At 43.2% G+C, this 8,814-nt stretch overlaps 1 pseudogene; it reads right to left on the bottom strand.

The window, feature by feature from the left end:
• Nucleotides 1-4,736: 4,736 nt before the first annotated feature.
• Nucleotides 4,737-8,067, bottom strand: LOC125531126 (uncharacterized; annotated as a pseudogene).
• Between the last annotated feature and the right edge of the window lie 747 nt (nt 8,068-8,814).

The following is an 8,814-nucleotide window of genomic DNA, read 5'->3' as shown; positions in this document are numbered from 1 at the left end:
TGTCAAAAAAATAAAAATAATAAGTTTCCCATGTGATATGTGGTCTACTTGTTGGGAAATTTTCAAATATGAATTTCGACTTTATTTGCAAAATCTCTATGAAATTTGTAAAATGGGCATAACTTTTGCATACGAACTCGGATTAAAAAGTTTTTTATATGAAAAATCATCTACTCGAAAAGTTACATCCGAATTGAACGAGGGAACTCAGTTCAACATCTTCAAAATCCCCAAAAACCTAACAGAACGAAAGATACGGGGCTTTTAAGATCTAGAGGGGGGAAAATGAAAAAAAATTCAAACTTACTAGTGGCGCACCATTTGCTAGGTGCGCCACTAGTAACAGAAAAAAATTAGTTTAAAAAAAAGAAATTTTTGGAATTTTTTTCAAATTATGATACGTAATATGACCGGGAAGTTTGAAATATTTTTTCAAAATTTTATCATACTCATGAACATGAACAAAGTCCTAGACATCAACAAGGTTTAATAGGATTGATATGATAGATATATCAACAAGTGCCTGTGAAGTGAGCTGGTGCTGGGGTTGGATAGAACTGCGAAGTTAAGCGTGCTCAGGCTGGAGTATTGTGAGGATGGGTGACCTTCCGAGAAGTTTGACGATAGAGTGTGATTTGACTTGAGATTAAGCATATTGACCCGAGATTAAAAAAAACGAAAAAAAATTAAAAAAATTCTGAAAAAATAATTTTTTAGAAAATTATTACTAATGACGTCTAATGGCGTGGTACTAGTGGCGCACCTGTAGTGCGCCATTAGTAGGCAAAACAGGTGCGCCATTAGTAGGCCTTTTTCTAGTAGTGGAGAGAGAAGGGGGAAAGGAAAAGGTGGATTTTTGGTGGGGTTGACGGCATCAACGGACTCTCCGGACGCCACCATACCCCATCTCGATCTGGTTCCGATTTGTGAGATTTCAGATAGTCTGGATTGTCTCAACATATTTGGTTAGTCACTTTCGATGGCTTTTTTGTCCATTGAACATTTGGGGGTGATTTGGTGATTCATGTTGGAGATGCCCTAAAGCATGGTAACTTGAGGTAATCCCAAGTGGGGTCTCCACCATGCCGCCTCCCCTTCACCTCTCCCATGTCTGGCCGCCTTGTCGAGTGGGGATCCACCCCTTCTGTTTTTCTCAGTTCTAGTAGGCACTTTTTCCCAATGGTTTTGGTTTCCTTGCGGCATCACCGAGGTAGTGGCAACGTTGGTGCATTGGAATAAAATCTCTCCTATCCGTACCTCGAGGACATCTGATCGGCCCCAACTAACAATATGTGAGGACGGGTATTGCCAGAAATATTGACTCTCTTTGAATCTTGACGGTCGGTGTGTCAATCAAAGGAAGCAATTGGCTGGCTTTTGGAGCGTCACCACGATCGCTTATTTCGCTTTGTTCTGATATGACCTGGTTCCTCCAAACCTCTGATTTGGTGGTGAAGGAAGTCTTTCTGTTGTTTAGGTGCTGCGTCAACCCATATTCCTTTCGTGGTTACTGGGTCTTGTTTCTACCAGAGAGTAGCTATTACGGTCTTCAAATTAAAGCCTGGTATGGCAAGGCATTTGCACTTGTCAATTTCCCTTACTTACGGTTCATTGCAATTTTGAAGCTTCGACAGCCGCATACAATCGAAGGAAGATGGAGAGTACATTCCTCAATGTAAATTTATTTTTCTGCTAGTCGTTTTGTGTCTTGTTGTTTTTCCATCATACTTGCTAGTTTATACGAGGTACATAATTCTTTGCGATGTAACAAAAAAAAATTACCTTCTATGATCCATTTTTTGTACCGAAAAGAAAAAAATAGGAAAGAAAAGTTGAATCGGGTTGAGCCTCAGAGTCAAGAAGAAAAAATGGCAAATCACATCTCAAAAAGCAGAAAATTCAATTTAAAACGGCACCCAAGCTAAATATGGCCCCCAGAAATTAGAGCGTATAAAAAGGGTGGGCTGGCTAAATAAATGAGGATTTGGGAGCAAGATCATTGGTAGTACAACAAGAATTGTATTCTCTATTTTTTGTTAATTGATTTGAGAAAAAGTTATGAAGTTATTCTGATGGATTTGGCATTTTGATTGCAACTCGTCACGACCGCATAGCCTCAGCACGGTGAGGAGACGAGTTTCCGTGGGGGCCACAGCTAAAGGATGGATAATAACAACACGTTGATGGTAGCGAGCTTCTCTTCTCCTTGCAAGACACAACACCTCTAAGGTAGTCAGAGGCACAAACATCGATCATTTCTTACTTACAAACGGAGATACCTGATGGCATGCATGTGTATGTCAATCAATTTGCAGAGCAGTTTCCTTTTCCAGCTGCCATCACAATGTAAATGGTGGCTCCCCAGTCCAGTTTGTTCATAGACCGACTGATAGCACCAGAAAAACAGAGCACCACAATTCGCTTCCATAACATTGTTCATAGAGAGAAGTGCATATTACACCCCCAACTCTAGCCCTAGTCTAATATACACCCCCCAACTCACAAAACTGGCCATAATTCAACCCTCCCTTCCCTGTTGACCGGTTTTGACTGAGTGAACAGTAAAAATAAAATTTTAAAAACCATAATTTTTTTTGAAAAAAATTCAAAAATGTTCCAAGTTTTTTCACCGTGTAAACAGCAAATTAAAAAAAAATCACCTTTTCAGCATGTTTGGACACCTGAGTAAATTCGAGATGTCCGTAAATTCGAATTTTTTTTCAAAATTTCAGCTTGGCAAATAGTAAAATCGATTTTTTTTAAAACCCTTTTTTTGCATGGATGATGTTTGAGCGCGTGCTGATTTTTTTTGGATTTTTTTCCCGAATTACTGTTCACCATGCTGAAAATTTTGAATTTTTTTCGAATTTACGGACATCTCAAATTTACTCAGGTATCCAAACATGTTGAAAAGGTGATTTTTTTGAATTTACTGTTCACGTGGTGCAAAAACTTGGAACTTTTTGAATTTTGTCAAAAAAAAATATTTTTTTGTTTTTAAAATTTTTATTTTTACTGTTCACTCAGTCAAAACCGGTCAACAGGGAGGGGAGGGTTGAATTCTAGCCGGTTTTGAGAGTTGAGGGGTGTAATTTAGACGGTATTGAAGTTGAGGGGTGTATATTAGACTAGTGCTAGAGTTGGAGGGTGTAATATGCACTTCTCTCTTGTTCATACACATTTCACTGATAGCACCAGCAAAACTCAAGAAAGGGAAAGCAGCAAAACAAGAGTTATCAACTATTAAACCCATACAGTAACCCTTGCTACTGTAAATGTCAAAGAGACCTTCAGCTGCATTTTTTTTCAGAAGAGTATGTAACAGCACACAAGAGAAAACGAGTATAACCCGTACAAACCAAATGTACGACATACTCCAGGAGAAGGTAACACAACAGCACGACAATAATAAAATATACGACATTCTCTGCTCGGCCGACGGAATCTGCACTGGCCAGCAAAACAGTAAGATGAGCTAGCCTGAGGCACTCCACCTGGTAACAAGTTGCTGCAGAGCGACAGGGCAATTGTTGAAGAGTAACTTCAGACTGTAAGGCCAAAGCACCACGTCATCTTCCTCAACAGAGATAGCATCAAAATAGTATACCAATCAAGATGCGGGGCTGTCTTGATTAGCAAGATTAGCTGTAGTCTTGATAGCACTAACAACGCATGCCTGGAATGGGTCCTGGAGCCATCATAAAACATCCTTATACATCCATCACAATTGCTCCCCCAGCCGAGCAACCATGTCCACATTGTTCATCCACATTTGCACTGATAGCACCAGCACAACAATGCATGCACTCATAAAAGGGAAAACAGCAGAACAACAGTTATCTGATAGCAGGCATCAGTATACTGCTCAGCCAAATGGTGCACCAACAGTATGGATAGATAAACAGAGCAGGGAGTGGTCATTTCTAGATATCCTCTCACCAGCCAGCCATTCGCTATGGAACCAAATGGTGCACCAACAGTATAATCTAGCAATATATGGAAGTGATCATTCATTGTACATGTGGTAAATAAAGCAGAGAATGAGTAACTGGAAAATAAACAGAGCACATGCCCTGCAGATCTGAAGCAGCAGGCTTTCTATACCAACAAAAGTTCCATCATGCAAGTGAAATAGCCATGGCACATGGCAAACGAGTTCAAGTGTGACACCCAAATACTGCAATACATCACTTAACTCATTACAGGAGTGAATGATAAAAAGACCTTCAGCGACATTTATCCAGAGGTATCTAACGCAACACAAGAAATTAGAATTACAATCCATACACACAAACCGTACTACGTACTCAATGCACTTTAGACAATACTTTCGGCAATGAATAATAGCATGAACAAAATGATAACTGGCAACACAGGTACATAATGCACCGTTAGTGATGGTGGCACCAGAGGACAGGAGGTGGTGGAGTGCGAGAGGGCAAAGCATGAGGCAGAACAGCGTCAGCATTGGCTTGTGAATGAGACACAGGTGAACTGTAAGATGAGCCAGCCTTGGGCACTGCTTCTCGTAACAGGTTTCTGTTGGACAGCACACATCTTAGGCCTGCCAATAATTTGAAGTAAACCAATGAATGAAACTTTGAAATAAATGGCATATTTGAATGATAAAAAAAAACAAGTGCATATATATTACGAAAGGCTATATACATCTTTGAGGGTGCAAAGGTAGCCTATGGGAGCTCATTTACCTTTTCCATTTATTTGTAGGTGGGAATCTAAATCACTTTATCTTGAAAGTCCTTCCAGCGGATATGCGCGATCTTTGGCCAACTTTCTCCATCGGGTGCTCGGCAGTTCTTCAAGAGCTCACTACAATCCCATACACGTATGTGCTGGAGGGAGGATGGCAGATCTGGCAAAGATGATATGTTGGGGCAGTTAATAATGTCGAGCTTGTTCAGATTGGAGAAGCACTTCAGATTTGTAGGTAGGGAAATCATTCGGGTCTTGAGTCTTGACTGATGTGAAATTTGCAGATTCTTCCAATGAAACAAAGGGTTCCTTGCAATCTTCAAGAGCGAGTAATGGTGGAACGATGAAACCTTCAGCCAAGAGCACGTTGTTGAGTATTACAGGACTGCCAACACCGAGTGACTTCTGGACTCGAAGCTGCGAGATGCACTCAGGGGTGAGTTTCGGAACATCAATCAAATGTACATGGTAAAGTTGCAGGTAAGACAATCCTTCGAGCATACATAAGTCTGGCAAGTGATACAGGACTGCCAACAGCTAAGCATGCGGCGCTTCTGCAACTGCTTATGAAGATATAATTCACGTGCAGCCAGTTGGTACTGAAAAATTCAGCTCCAAGCACGCAATGGAGTATAATGAGCCTCTCAAGAGATAATGGTAAACATTCTGCTCCATGTGCCAACTCTAAAGAAGGGCAGGAACTCAACCGAACATCTGAAAGAGAGGTAGCAGCTCGTAAACCCCCTAATGACCTGAGACACCAGCAATATTCGACAATCAAGCGGTTAAGTTTGGTCAAATGTTGGAGAACCTCTTCTGAAGGAAGTGTAGTTAAAGTCATTATTTTTTGTAAGGACAAATGTTTCAGTGAACCCAGGCCACCAAGGCAAACAGCTAGAGCTTCATCTGTAATAGTGCATGAAGAAAGAAAAAGTACACGAAGTCCTGATGGTGGAACCAGCGGCAGCCTAATCCTCCTTTCATACACGAGCCTCATCCTCTGCTCATGGCAATATGTCCATGTTTTGATGATATCCTCCTTTAAAAATACTTCATCTTTCTCTGTTTCTAGAGAACTTTCAAGGTTTTGAACATGTGACACATCAGCATGCATCAATATCATTAGCTGCTTCAGAAATGATTGTTCCGATGAGAGAACAGTCCTGATATTTGATCCTGAATCCACCTCCCATATTAAACCAAGTTGTGATGCAGAGGTGGTCTGTCCTCGTGATATTCTACTAGCAAAAGGGCCCGTGCGTTACAACGGAAGAAAAAAGTATCACACGCTTTTAAGTTACCACAAAAAAGTTCGTAATCTGAGTATTTGTAGCTACGGCCCAAACAAAGATGATCATTGCCTACAAAAGCGCAAGTTCAAAATTCCACATGTCTTCTATTTAAACACGCTTGTATGCAGATTTAATAAATACAAAGAAACGGGTGAGTGATCTTTAATTTCGTCTCCAATCCTGATTTTGCTGAGATCTTCATCAACAATCCGGATCAATACCGAGACGAAAGAAAGATGGATAATGCACTGTTGATTAAGATTGCATCCTAGATAGTATCTTTTTAAATGGTTAATAGGTAAAATAATATCATATTCAGATTCTATATATTTTCCTAATCAAATTTCATATATAACATGTTAAAGTTGAAGTTACGGTTCAGAAGATATGAGTATTTTATAAAACATTTGATATGTACTGCAGGTTTAATGTCAAAAACATCAGCGTTTTCTATAAAATAGCATGACAGACTAAGAATACCTATTTCTTTTATTAGTAGGTATAGAGGTATAGATATAGATTCCAGGTAATGATGTTCCAACTCATCTTTGGGAATAAATATAAGCAGCGGGCAATTTTCTACTCTTAAATCTTGAAGGCATAGTGGAAGACAAGGTAATGTCTTCAGGTTTGGCACATTGTCGAGGAAAAGTGAAGATAAATTCCCAAATACTTCAGTATTGGATGGTAGGCTATGTAACATGCTGCAATTAACAAAGCTTAAATATTTCAAATTCTCCAAATATGAAGCATCGAGTAACCAGCCTGGATATTTTGAAGAACTTGAGGGACTCCACCTCGGTCGCAGCTCCTACGAAAAGTCATGATAACATGCTCAACACAAACAATTCATATCTTTTTAGACTTGAATAGGCCATTGCATACCTTGCTTGTCCTCTAGTTGTTTTTTCACACGGCCGAGCTATTCCTCGGCCCGCTCCAGACTCTGCTTCAGTTTGGAGACTTCGGCAGAGTGGGAGGTCGCAGCCAACATCGACGCCTGCTTATTCACATAGACATGTATGGTTAGACTCCTGTGAAAATTATTTGATCCTCTGTTCGGCTTTTCTTTTCGAACACCGGATAGAGTCTCAGGGGCTACTGTCTATACTATGACATTATTTTTGCATAATTATGTCACATACCTCAAAGCCTGTTAGAAGGCTAGCGCAGGCTTCAGTCAGTCCGCTCTTAGCAGACTGCACCCTCTCAATCACCGTACCCATAAGGATACGATGTTCCTCCACAATGGAAGCACCTCGCAACGCTTCCAGTAGAGTATCCGGTGCCTCTGGATGGATAGAGGTCACCGGCGGGATAGGCGCACCTCCTTCTTTCCAAGGAGGCTGCTTGCCTGATTCCGGAGACGTATGGGTCTCCGGAATAGTATTCGGCTGGGGGCCGAATTGGATGTGGCCCCCATAGCAAGTTGCCAGGGGGGTCTGCTCCCCCATGTGTCCGGCGGCCGAGGTATCACCCTCAGGCGCCACCGTGACGGTCTCCTGTGCTTCTCCCCGACTTGGGAGGGTCCTTCGGGACAACACTTCGGTGTCGTCCGTAGCCTTGGGGGAGAAGGCCGGCGGAGGCGACCCGCTGTCCATCACATTGGGATCCAGCAAATTCCCTAAAGATGAGGATCGCCGGGGGTGGGCGTGAGCCGGACTGCAGCGCATGGTTTAACATGTTAAATACCACGAAGTAAAGGAGCTGGATATATATGTGCATAAGTGCCTTTAAGTACTTACGATTCAGCCAGGGGCTTCGGCCTGGGGCGCCACTCAGAGCTACTATCGGTGTCCAAGGTGGAATTATCCGCAGTAGACACCTTCTTCCCTCTCTTGGACGCCTCTGCCTCCAGATTTGTGGAGGCCGCCCTTTTCTTCCTTCCCCCCTCAAGGGAAGAATTTCTTTCCTCCTCCTCCTCCTCCTCGTCGTTCTCGACGGGTGAGGAGTGGGTTTCGGTTTCTTCGGATGATCCGTCCGAAGTACCTTTACGATGGAGGCCACTTCTGGTCTCCTTGGCCTTCTTCTCTGGCGCCTTGTAGGGCGCTGGAACCAGCATCTTCATCAGAAGTGGGATCGCTGGGTTTTCTGGCAGCGGAGCCGGACACTGGATCCGCTCCTCCTTTTTTGTCCAGCCCTGAATATACAGCTGGAGGATACACCTTGAAATATGGAGAACTCACCGAACTGGCTGGATGAGTCAGGGCATGACTGCGGTTCTCGGTCGTCTCCGGCCACGTCTGATTTGCCTTGAATAGCACCTTCCAGATGCCTTCGTGCGTGACGCCAAAGAATCGTTGCAAGGTCTAGTGCTTGGCCAGATCGAACTCCCACAAATGGCAAGTTCGGCGTTGGCAAGGAAGGATCCGGCGAACAAGCATCACCTGGATCACGTTGACGAGCTTGATGTTCTTGTCCACCATGCTCTTGATGCGCGTCTGCAGCGATGTCGGCTCGTCCGACGAAGCCCAGTCAAGGCCCTTCTCTAGCCAGGAGGTGAGCCGCATCAGGGACCCGGACTTAAATTCGGGAGCCGCGGCCCAGGTGGTGTCACGGGGCTCTGTGACGTAGAACCACTACTGTTGCCACCCTTTGACGGTCTCCACGAATGTACCTTTGGGCCAAGAGACGTTGGACAGCTTGTTCACCAGAGCGCATCTGCACTCTGCGTGTTGACCACCCACCACCTTCGGCTTCACATTGAAGGTCTTCAGCCACAATCCGAAGCGGGGTGGGATGCGGAGGAAGGCCTTGCAAACGACAATGAATGCCGAGATGTTGAGGAAGGAGTTTGGGGCCAGATCAT

This window comes from Triticum urartu, chromosome 7A (assembly GCF_056163025.1).
Source record: "Triticum urartu cultivar PI428250 chromosome 7A, HENAU_Tu73, whole genome shotgun sequence".
In the NCBI taxonomy this organism is placed as follows: domain Eukaryota; kingdom Viridiplantae; phylum Streptophyta; class Magnoliopsida; order Poales; family Poaceae; genus Triticum; species Triticum urartu.
The sequence above is the reverse complement of the archived record's forward strand: the minus strand, read 5'-3'. Positions and strand labels throughout refer to the sequence as shown.